Source organism: Oncorhynchus gorbuscha, linkage group LG14 (genome assembly GCF_021184085.1).
Source record: "Oncorhynchus gorbuscha isolate QuinsamMale2020 ecotype Even-year linkage group LG14, OgorEven_v1.0, whole genome shotgun sequence".
NCBI lineage: Eukaryota > Metazoa > Chordata > Actinopteri > Salmoniformes > Salmonidae > Oncorhynchus > Oncorhynchus gorbuscha.
Window position 1 is genome coordinate 79,652,022 of NC_060186.1, and position 8,579 is coordinate 79,660,600.

An 8,579-nucleotide genomic window follows, 5' to 3' on the forward strand; every position below is an offset into this window, starting at 1 on the left:
GAGAGAAGAAGAGTAGGAGGGAGAGAAGAAGAGTATGAGGGAGGAGAGAAGAAGACTAGGAGGGAGGAGAGAAGAAGAGTAGGAGGGAGGAGAGAAGAGTAGGAGGGAGGAGAGAAGAAGAGTAGCAGGGAGAGAAGAAGAGTAGGAGGGAGAGAAGAAGAGTAGGAGGGAGAGAAGAAGAGTATGAGGGAGGAGAGAAGAGTGGAGGGAGGAGAGGAAGAAGAGTAGCAGGGAGAGAAGAAGAGTAGGAGGGAGAGAAGAAGAGTAGGAGGGAGAGAAGAAGAGTATGAGGAGGAGAGAAGAAGACTAGGAGGGAGAGAAGAAGAGTAGGAGGGGAGGAGAGAAGAGTAGAGAGGGAGAGAAGAATAGTAGGAGGGAGGGAAGAAGAATAGGAGGGAGGTAAGAAGAGTAGGAGGGAGAGAAGAACAGTAGGAGGGAGGGAAGAAGAGTAGGAAGGAGAGAAGAAGAGTAGGAAGGAGAGAAGAAGAGTAGGAGGGAGGTAAGAAGAGTAGGAGGGAGAGAAGAAGAGTAGGAGGAGAGAAGAAGAGTAGGAGGGAGAGAAGAAGAGTAGGAGGGAGAGAAGAAGAGTAGGAGGAGAGAAGAAGAGTAGGGAAGGAGAGAAGAAGAGTAGGAAGGAGAGAAGAGAGAGTAGGAGGGAGGTAAGAAGAGTAGGAGGGAGAGAAGAGTAGGAGGGAGAGAAGAAGAGTAGGAGGGAGAGAAGAAGAGTAGGAAGGGAGAGAAGAAGAGTAGGAGGGAGGGAAGGAGAGTAGGAGAGAGGAAGAGTAGGAGGGAGGGGAAGAAGAGTAGGAGGGATGGAAGGAGAGTAGAGAGGAGGGAAGGAGAGTAGGAGAGAGAGGAAAGAAGAGTAGGAGGGATGGAAGGAAGGAAGTAGGAGGAGGAAGGAGAGTAGGAGAGAGGAGAGAGGAAAGCAGAGTAGGAGGGATGGAAGGAGAGTAGGAGGGAGGAAGGAGAGTAGAGGAGAGGAAAGAAGAGTAGGAGGGATGGAAGGAGAGAGGGGAGGGAAGAGGAGAGTAGGAGAGAGGAAGCAGAGTAGGAGGGATGGAAGGAGAGTAGGAGGGAGGGAAGGAGAGTAGGAGAGAGGGAAGAAGAGTAGGAGGGATGGAAGGAGAGTAGGAGGGAGGGAAGGAGAGTAGGAGGGATGGAAGGAAGTAGGAAAAGGAAGTAGGAGGGAGAGAAAAGATTAGGAGGAGGAAGAAGAGTAGGAAGGAAGTAGGAGGAGAGACGAAGAGTAGAAGTTCTTCATAGGACTAGATTCCATCAGATCTGCGTAGCAGACATCTGCATAGCGGTTGTTTTGGCAGCGCTAGAGGTGGAATGCATTAGAACTGTCAAATCCACAAGCGGATAAAGTGGACGTTGCAATTGGCTGCAGAGGAGTCGCATTCAGAGAAATTTCGAACACTGGAGTTTGAGATGTAATCTACACCTCGATAAGGCAAATCAAATCTTCATTACTGAATTGAATTATTTTTTTGTAGTTTCAGTGTAATTATTTCTATATGGTCTATACTTTCTTCTTCTGAACTTCATGACAATGATCATGAGCTGCTGCTCAACACATTTCGAGCAAGCTCCTCGCAGTTACACCTCATAAAACATCAGCTATGTGGGTGTCGGCTATTGCCGCTTTACACTTGATCTGATTTCATCTAGGCCTTAGTTGCCTGGTCAATAGCTGTTTGTGCTCTCTTGCACACACATATCTGAGACCTGGCTACAAAGAGTCACAGCAAAAACCATAGGAAGTGGAGAGACCGCACAAACAGTTCTGAGACCAGACAATCTCCTTAGCGACGTAAAGTTTTGAGAGAGTCTTTGAGCTGTTTGGTGAAAGAGGCGTGGAGGGTCTGGAGACAAGGTATCCAGCCTCATGGCGATGTCTGCTGCTGCCTGGAAGAGGCCCTCGAATGCCAGGGACTCCCTCTTTGGTTCTGTCATGAAAAAGGGAGACAGGTTAAATAGACAGTGTCAGCGGGGAGGAGTGTCAGCTCAAAGACAGAAAAAGGTGGTAGGAATGGAGAAGAGGAGGTTAGGCAGGGACTCCTCACTTTTATTCTGTCATGAAATGAGACAAGACAAACAGGGTTAGCAGAGAGAGAAGGAGGATGGAGGGAGGGAGTGAAGGAGGGAGGGAGAGGGCAGAGGATGGAGGGAGGGGAGAGGGGAGGGATGGAGGGAGGGAGTGAAGGAGGAAAGCAGTATGAATGGGGGAGAGGTTAGGCAGGGACTCCTCTTTGATTCTGCCATGCAAGGAGACAAGACAAACACAGTGTCAACAAGAGGAGAAAAGAGAAGAGTAGGAGAAGAAGACTAGGAGGGAGGAGAGAAGACTAGGGAGGGAGGAGGAGAAGAGTAGGAAGGAGGAGAGAAGAGTAGGAAGGAGAGAGAAAGAAGAGTAGGAGGGAGGAGAAAGAGTAGGAAGGAGAAAGAAAGAGTAGGAGGGAGGGAGGAGAAGAGTAGGAAGGAGAGAAAGAAGAGTAGGAGGGAAAGAAAATAGTAGGAAGGAGAGAAGAAGAGTAGGAGGAAGGAGAGAATAGTAGGAAGGAGGTAAGAAGAGTAGGAGGGAGGAGAGAAGGTAGGAAGGAGAGAGAAGAAGAGTAGGAGGAAGGAGAGAATAGTAGGAAGGAGGTAAGAAGAGTAGGAGGGAGAAGAAGAGTAGGAAGGAGAAGAAGAGTAGGAGGAAGGAAGAATAGTAGGAAAGGAGAGAGAAAGAGTAGGAGGGAGGGAGAGAAGAGTAGGAAGGAGAAGAAGAAGAGTATGAGGGAGAGAAAGAGGCCAGGAGGGAGGGAGAAGAAGAAGAGTAGGAGGGAGGAGAGAGAAGAGTAGGAGGAGGAGAGAAAGAAGAGTAGCAGGGAGAGAAGAAGAGTAGGAGGGAGAGAAGAAAGTAGGAGGGAGAGAAGAAGAGTATGAGGGAGGAGAGAGAAGAGCCGGGAGGGAGGAGAAGAAGAAGAGTAGCAGGGAGAAGAAAGAGTAGGAGGGAGAGAAGGAGGGAGGAGGAAGAAGAGTATGAGGGAGGAAGAGGAAGACTAGGAGGGGAGAGAAGAGTAGGAGGGAGGGAGAGAAGAGTAGGGAGGAGAAAGAATAGTAGGAGGGGGGGAAGAAGAATAGGAGGGAGGTAGAAGAGTAGGGAGAGAAGAACAGTGGGGAGGGAGGGAAAGAGTAGGAAGGAGAAGAGAAAAGTAGGAAGGAGAGAAGAAGAGTAGGAGGGAGGTAAGAAGAGTAGGAAGGAGAGAAAGAGTGGGAGGGAGAGGAGAGAAAAGAAGAGTAGGAGGAGAGAAGAAGAGTAGGAGGGAGAAGAAGAGTGGGGAGGGGAGAAGAAGAAGAGTAGGAAGGAGAGAAGAGAGAGTAGGAAGGAGAAGAGAGTAGGAGGAGGTAAGAAGAGTAGGAGGGAGAGAAAGAGTAGGAGGGAGAGAAGAAGAGTAGGGGGAGAGAAGAAGAGTAGGAAGGAGAGAAAGAAGAGTAGAGGAGGGAAGAAGAGAGTAGGAAGGAGAGAAGAAGAGTAGGAAGGGAGAAGAAGAGTAGGAGGGAGAGAAGAAGAGTAGGAGGGAGAAAGAAGAGTAGGAAAGAGAAGAAGAGTAGGAAGAGAGAAGAAAGAGTAGGAGGGAGAGAAGAGTGAGGGAGAGAAGAAGAGTAGGAAAGGAGAGAAGAAGAGTAGCAGGAAGAGAAGAAGAGTAGGAGGGAGAGAAGAAGAGTAGCAGGGAGGAGAGAAGAGTAGGAGGGAGGAGAGAAGAAGAGTAGCAGGAGAGAAGAAGAGTAGGAGGGAGGAGAGAGAAGGAGTAGGAGGGAGAAGAAGAATAGTAGGAGGGAAGGGAAGAAGAATAGGAGGAGGTAGAAGAGTAGGAGGAGAGAGAAGAACAGTAGGGAGGGAGGGAAGAAGAGAAGGAAGAGAAGAAGAGTAGGAAGGAGAGAGAAGAAGAGTAGGAGGAGGTAAGAAGAGTAGGAGGGAGAGAGAAAGAGTAGGAGGGAGAGAAAGAAGAGTAGGAGGGAGAGAAAGAAGAGTAGGAGGGAGAGAAAAAGAAGAGTGGGAGGGAGAGAAGAAGAGTGGGAAGGAGAGAAAGAGTAGGAAGGAGAGAGAAGAGTAGGATGGAGGTAAGAAGAGTAGGAGGGAGAGAGAAAGAGTAGGAGGGAGAGAAAGAAGAGTAGGAGGGGGGGGAGAGAAGAAGAGTAGGAAGGAGAAAGAAAGAGTAGGAGGGAGAGAAGAAAGAGTAGGAAGGAAGAAGAAGAGTAGGAAAGGAGAGAGAAGAAAGAGTAGGAGGGAGAGAAGAAGAGTAGGAGGAGAGAAGAAGAGTAGGAAGGAGAGAGAAGAGTAGGAAGGAGAGAAGAAGAGTAGGAGGAGAGAAGAAGAGTATGAGGGAGAGAAGAAGAGTAGGAAGGAGAGAAGAGAAAGAGTAGCAGGAAGAGAGAAGAAGAAGAGTAGGAGGGAGGAGAGAAGAGAAGAGTAGCAGGGGGAGAAGAAGAGTAGGAAGGAGAGAAAGAAAGAGTAGCAGGAAAGAGAAGAAGAGTAGGAGGGAGGAAGAAGAGTAGCAGGGGAGAGAAGAGTAGGAAGAAGAAGAAAAGTAGGAGAGAGAGAAAAAGAAGCGTAGAGGAGAGAAGGAAGAAAGAGTAGGAGGGAGAGAGAAGAAAGAGTAGGAGGGAGAGAAAGAAAAGTAGCAGGGAGAGAAGAAAGAGTAGGAGGGAGAGAAAGAAAGAAGAGTAGGAGGGAGAAAGAAGAGTAGGAGGGAGAGAAGAAGAGGAAGGAGGGAAGGAGAGAAGAAGAGTAGGAAGGAGAGAGAAGAAGAGTAGGAGGAGAGAGAAGAAGAGTAGGAGGGAGAGAAGAAGAGTAGGAGGAGAGAGAAGAGAGTAGCAGGGAGAGAAGAAGAGTAGGAAGGAGAAGAGAGAGTAGGGAAGGAGAGAAGAGTAGCAGGGGAGAAAAAGGGTAGGAAGGAGAGAAGAAGAGTAGGAAGAGAGAAGAAGAGTAGGAAGGGAGAGAAGAGTAGCAGGGGAGAGAATAAGAGTAGCAGGAGAGAAGAGTAGGGGGGAAGAAGAAGAGTAGGAAGGAGAGAAAGAAGAGTAGCAGGAAGAAGAAGGAGTAGGAGGGAGAGAAGAGTGAGGAGGAGAGAAGAAGAGTAGCAGGGAGAGAAGAAAAAGTAGGAAAGAGAAAGAAGAGTAGGAGGGAGAGAGAAGAAGAGTAGGAGGGAGAGAAGAAGAGTAGCAGGGAGAGAAGAAAGAGTAGGAAGGAGAAGAAAAGAGTAGCAGGAAGAGAAGAAGAGTAGGAGGGAGAGAGAAGAAGAGTAGGAAGGAGAGAAAGAAAGAGTAGGAGGGAGGAAAAGAGTAGGGAGGAGAGAAGAAGAGTAGCAGGGAGAGAAAGAAAGTAGGAAGGAAGAAGAAAAGTAGGAGAGAGAAGAAGCGTAAGAGGAGAGAAGGAAGAAGAGTAGGAGGGAGAGAAGAAGAGTAGGAGGGAGAGAGAAGAAGAGTAGCAGGGAGAGAGAAAGAAGAGTGGGAAGGAGAGAAGAAGAGTAGGAAGGAGAGAAAGAAGAGTAGCAGGAGAGAAAAAAGGGTAGGAAGAAGGAGAAGAGTAGGAAGGAGAGAAGAAGAGTAGGAAGGAGAAGAAGAGTAGCAGGAGAGAATAAGAGCAGGGAGAGAAGAAGAAGAGTAGGAGGAGAGAAGAAGAGTAGGAAGGAGAGAGAAGAAGAGAAGAGAGTAGGAGGGAGAAGAAGAGTAGCAGGGAGAAGAAGAGTGAGGGAGAGAAAAGAGTAGGGAGAGAAGAAGAAGAGTAGGAAGGGAGAGAAGAGAGTCAGGAAACGTGAGAGAAAGTTTGTAAAACACATGGTAAAGCAGGAAATGGTGGTGAACATAGTACAGATGAATGCACGTTGTTTGACGATAAGACAATGGGTTCTGTGAGACACAGGATTGTGCAGTAATTAAACCACAGAGGCCTTGATGGTTATCAAGGTAAATACGTCCTCCAGACCCAGGCCACATCTTGGTTCTGATGAGGACACAGTAGGGTTGTGAATGTCTGGGAAGAACAGGGAGTCTGAGTCAATAAGGGCTCGTTAATGGACAGGGGAAAAACAGTGGTTGCTAAGGTGACTGTTAATAGAGCTCTGTATAAACTAATCAATGAGCCGGGAGGGGAGTTCCTGTCTCTCAGCAGATTAGATCACACTAATACAGTATGTGAATGTCTCTGTTCCTCTCTGGCTGCCTGTCCAGTCTATGGAATGGATCTGTCATTGGCAGACCGGAGGGTGGCTGTGTCAAGGTTTTTCCTTGCGCTATGTTTGCTCTTTTGGGTGTTTAAGTCTCTACAAACATTACATTAATGGATGTATTATAATAATAGACTGACAGATTGAGATGAATAACTAACTGGTTTCATCCATGTACTTACTTCTGTATCCCAGTCAGAGCCTCCAGTACATCTCCTTCAGCTGTCCCTCCAGATCCTCCATCACCTTCTGGACTACACCGTTACAGCTCTGCTGCTCCTCCCTGATGACATAATACACAACATAATGACATAATACACCGTCACAGCTCTGGTGCTCCTCTGACATAATACACAACATAATGACATAATACACAACTTAATGACATAATACACAACATAATGACATAATACACAACATAATGACATTATACACCGTTACAGCTCTGCTGCTCCTCCCCTGATGACATAATACACAACATAATGACATAATACACAACATAATGACATAATACACAACATAATGACATAATACACAACATAATGACATAATACACAACATAATGACATAATACACCGTCACAGCTCTGCTGCTCCTTCCCTGATGACATAATACACACCATAATAACATAATACACAGTAACAGTTCTGTGCTCCTCCCTGATGACATAATACACAGTCACAGCTCTGCTGCTCCTCCCTGATGACATAATACACGACATAATGACATAATACACGACATAATGACATAATACACAACATAATGACATAATACACAGTCACAGCTCTGTGCTCCTCCCTGATGACATAATACACAGTCACAGCTCTGCTGCTCCTCCCTGATGACATAATACGACATAATGACATAATACACAACATAATGACATAATACACAGTCACAGCTCTGTACTCCTCCTGATGACATAATACACAGTCACAGCTCTGCTGCTCCTCCCTGATGACATAATACACGACATAATGACATAATACACTGTCACAGCTCTGCATTGCACACTGTATTCTCACTCACCTTATCGTTCAATGATGATTCTGTCCTCGTTTGTTAAATCTGTACAAAATCTAAATGAACCACATCTGATGAATCTAAATGAACCAAATCTGATGAATCTAAATGAACCACATCTGATGAATCTAAATGAACCACATCTGATGAATCGAAATGAATCAAATGAATCAAATCTGATGAATCTAAATGAACCACATCTGATGAATCTAAATGAACCACATCTGATGAATCTAAATGAATCTAAATGAACCACATCTGATGAATCTAAATGAATCTAAATGAACCACATCTGATGAATCTAAATGAACCACACTCCAAAGTACTCATTTAGCAGATTATGGCTATTTTGTAAATTTTACTTACAATTAATGTGCAATGATATGTGGTTGTTTTAAACCAAACTTATTTCAATACACTGCCAGTGAGATAATGGCGTAATACTGACTAAAAATGTAATGACATGTAAAAATTGCAAAGGATAGTCACAAACCTGATGCCCACTATGTTTTCCTCGATGACGTCCTCTTAGCTCTGCTCCTCCCCCAGCTCTGCTCCTATGTACTGGACTAGGTTCTCCACACCACCGCCTGGTTCCCATGCTGTTAGCCTTCAGGTAGGCCAACTCTTCTCTCTGGGCCTTGAGGAACGCCTGGGCGGAAGCCTGACTGGTGCTGAAGTGATTGATTGATTGATTGATTGATTGATTGATTGACATGTATTATCCTACGGAAATTATTTTCAAACACACATTACATAGAAACACAACAGGAAACAAACAGTAAACAACAGACATTGGGAATGGCAAATGGCCATGCACTGAAGTGGACGGGCACTCATCTGGCTCCGTGTTGTGTGATGGAACACTGGCGTGGAGTGGAAGTATTTCAACCCAGGATACTTTCTTGTCTCTGTTTCTGACCCACGCCAGGGTAATCTCCTGGCTCCTGGGAGGAGGACGTGTTGTTGTTGGTGCTGAGGGTCGTCATGGAGACATCGAAGCCAGAGCCCTAGTCGCCACTGTCACCACTCTGGCCAAGGCATGGGTTTGTTATCGTGGAAACCCATAGCAAGGCTACCAGTAGCCAGCACCACCAACGCCCAAGGCAAACCCGGAGTTAGAGAGGAGGATGAGAGTGAGTGAGTGGCCAGTAACAGCCAGCACCACCAACACCCCTATGGCAACCCTGAAGTAAATCTGTAATACCTATATGTTTCAAGTAGACCATCATAGCCCCTGTGCCCAAGAACGCCAAGGTAACCAGTCTAAATGACTATCGCCCAGCAGCACTCACATCTGTAGCCAAGAAATGAAACCTTTGAAAGGTTGGTCATGTCTTA

At 46.4% G+C, this 8,579-nt stretch overlaps 1 long non-coding RNA gene across 1 annotated transcript; it reads right to left on the reverse strand.

Annotated features, from left to right (window-relative positions):
* Positions 1 to 2,242: 2,242 nt before the first annotated feature.
* Positions 2,243 to 7,764, reverse strand: LOC123995742. The gene is made up of 3 exons (XR_006831882.1): positions 7,732 to 7,764; positions 6,398 to 6,498; positions 2,243 to 2,261 (listed from the first exon to the last, which is right to left on the reverse strand). It is a non-coding gene; the product is annotated as an uncharacterized LOC123995742 (long non-coding RNA).
* Positions 7,765 to 8,579: the final 815 nt, after the last annotated feature.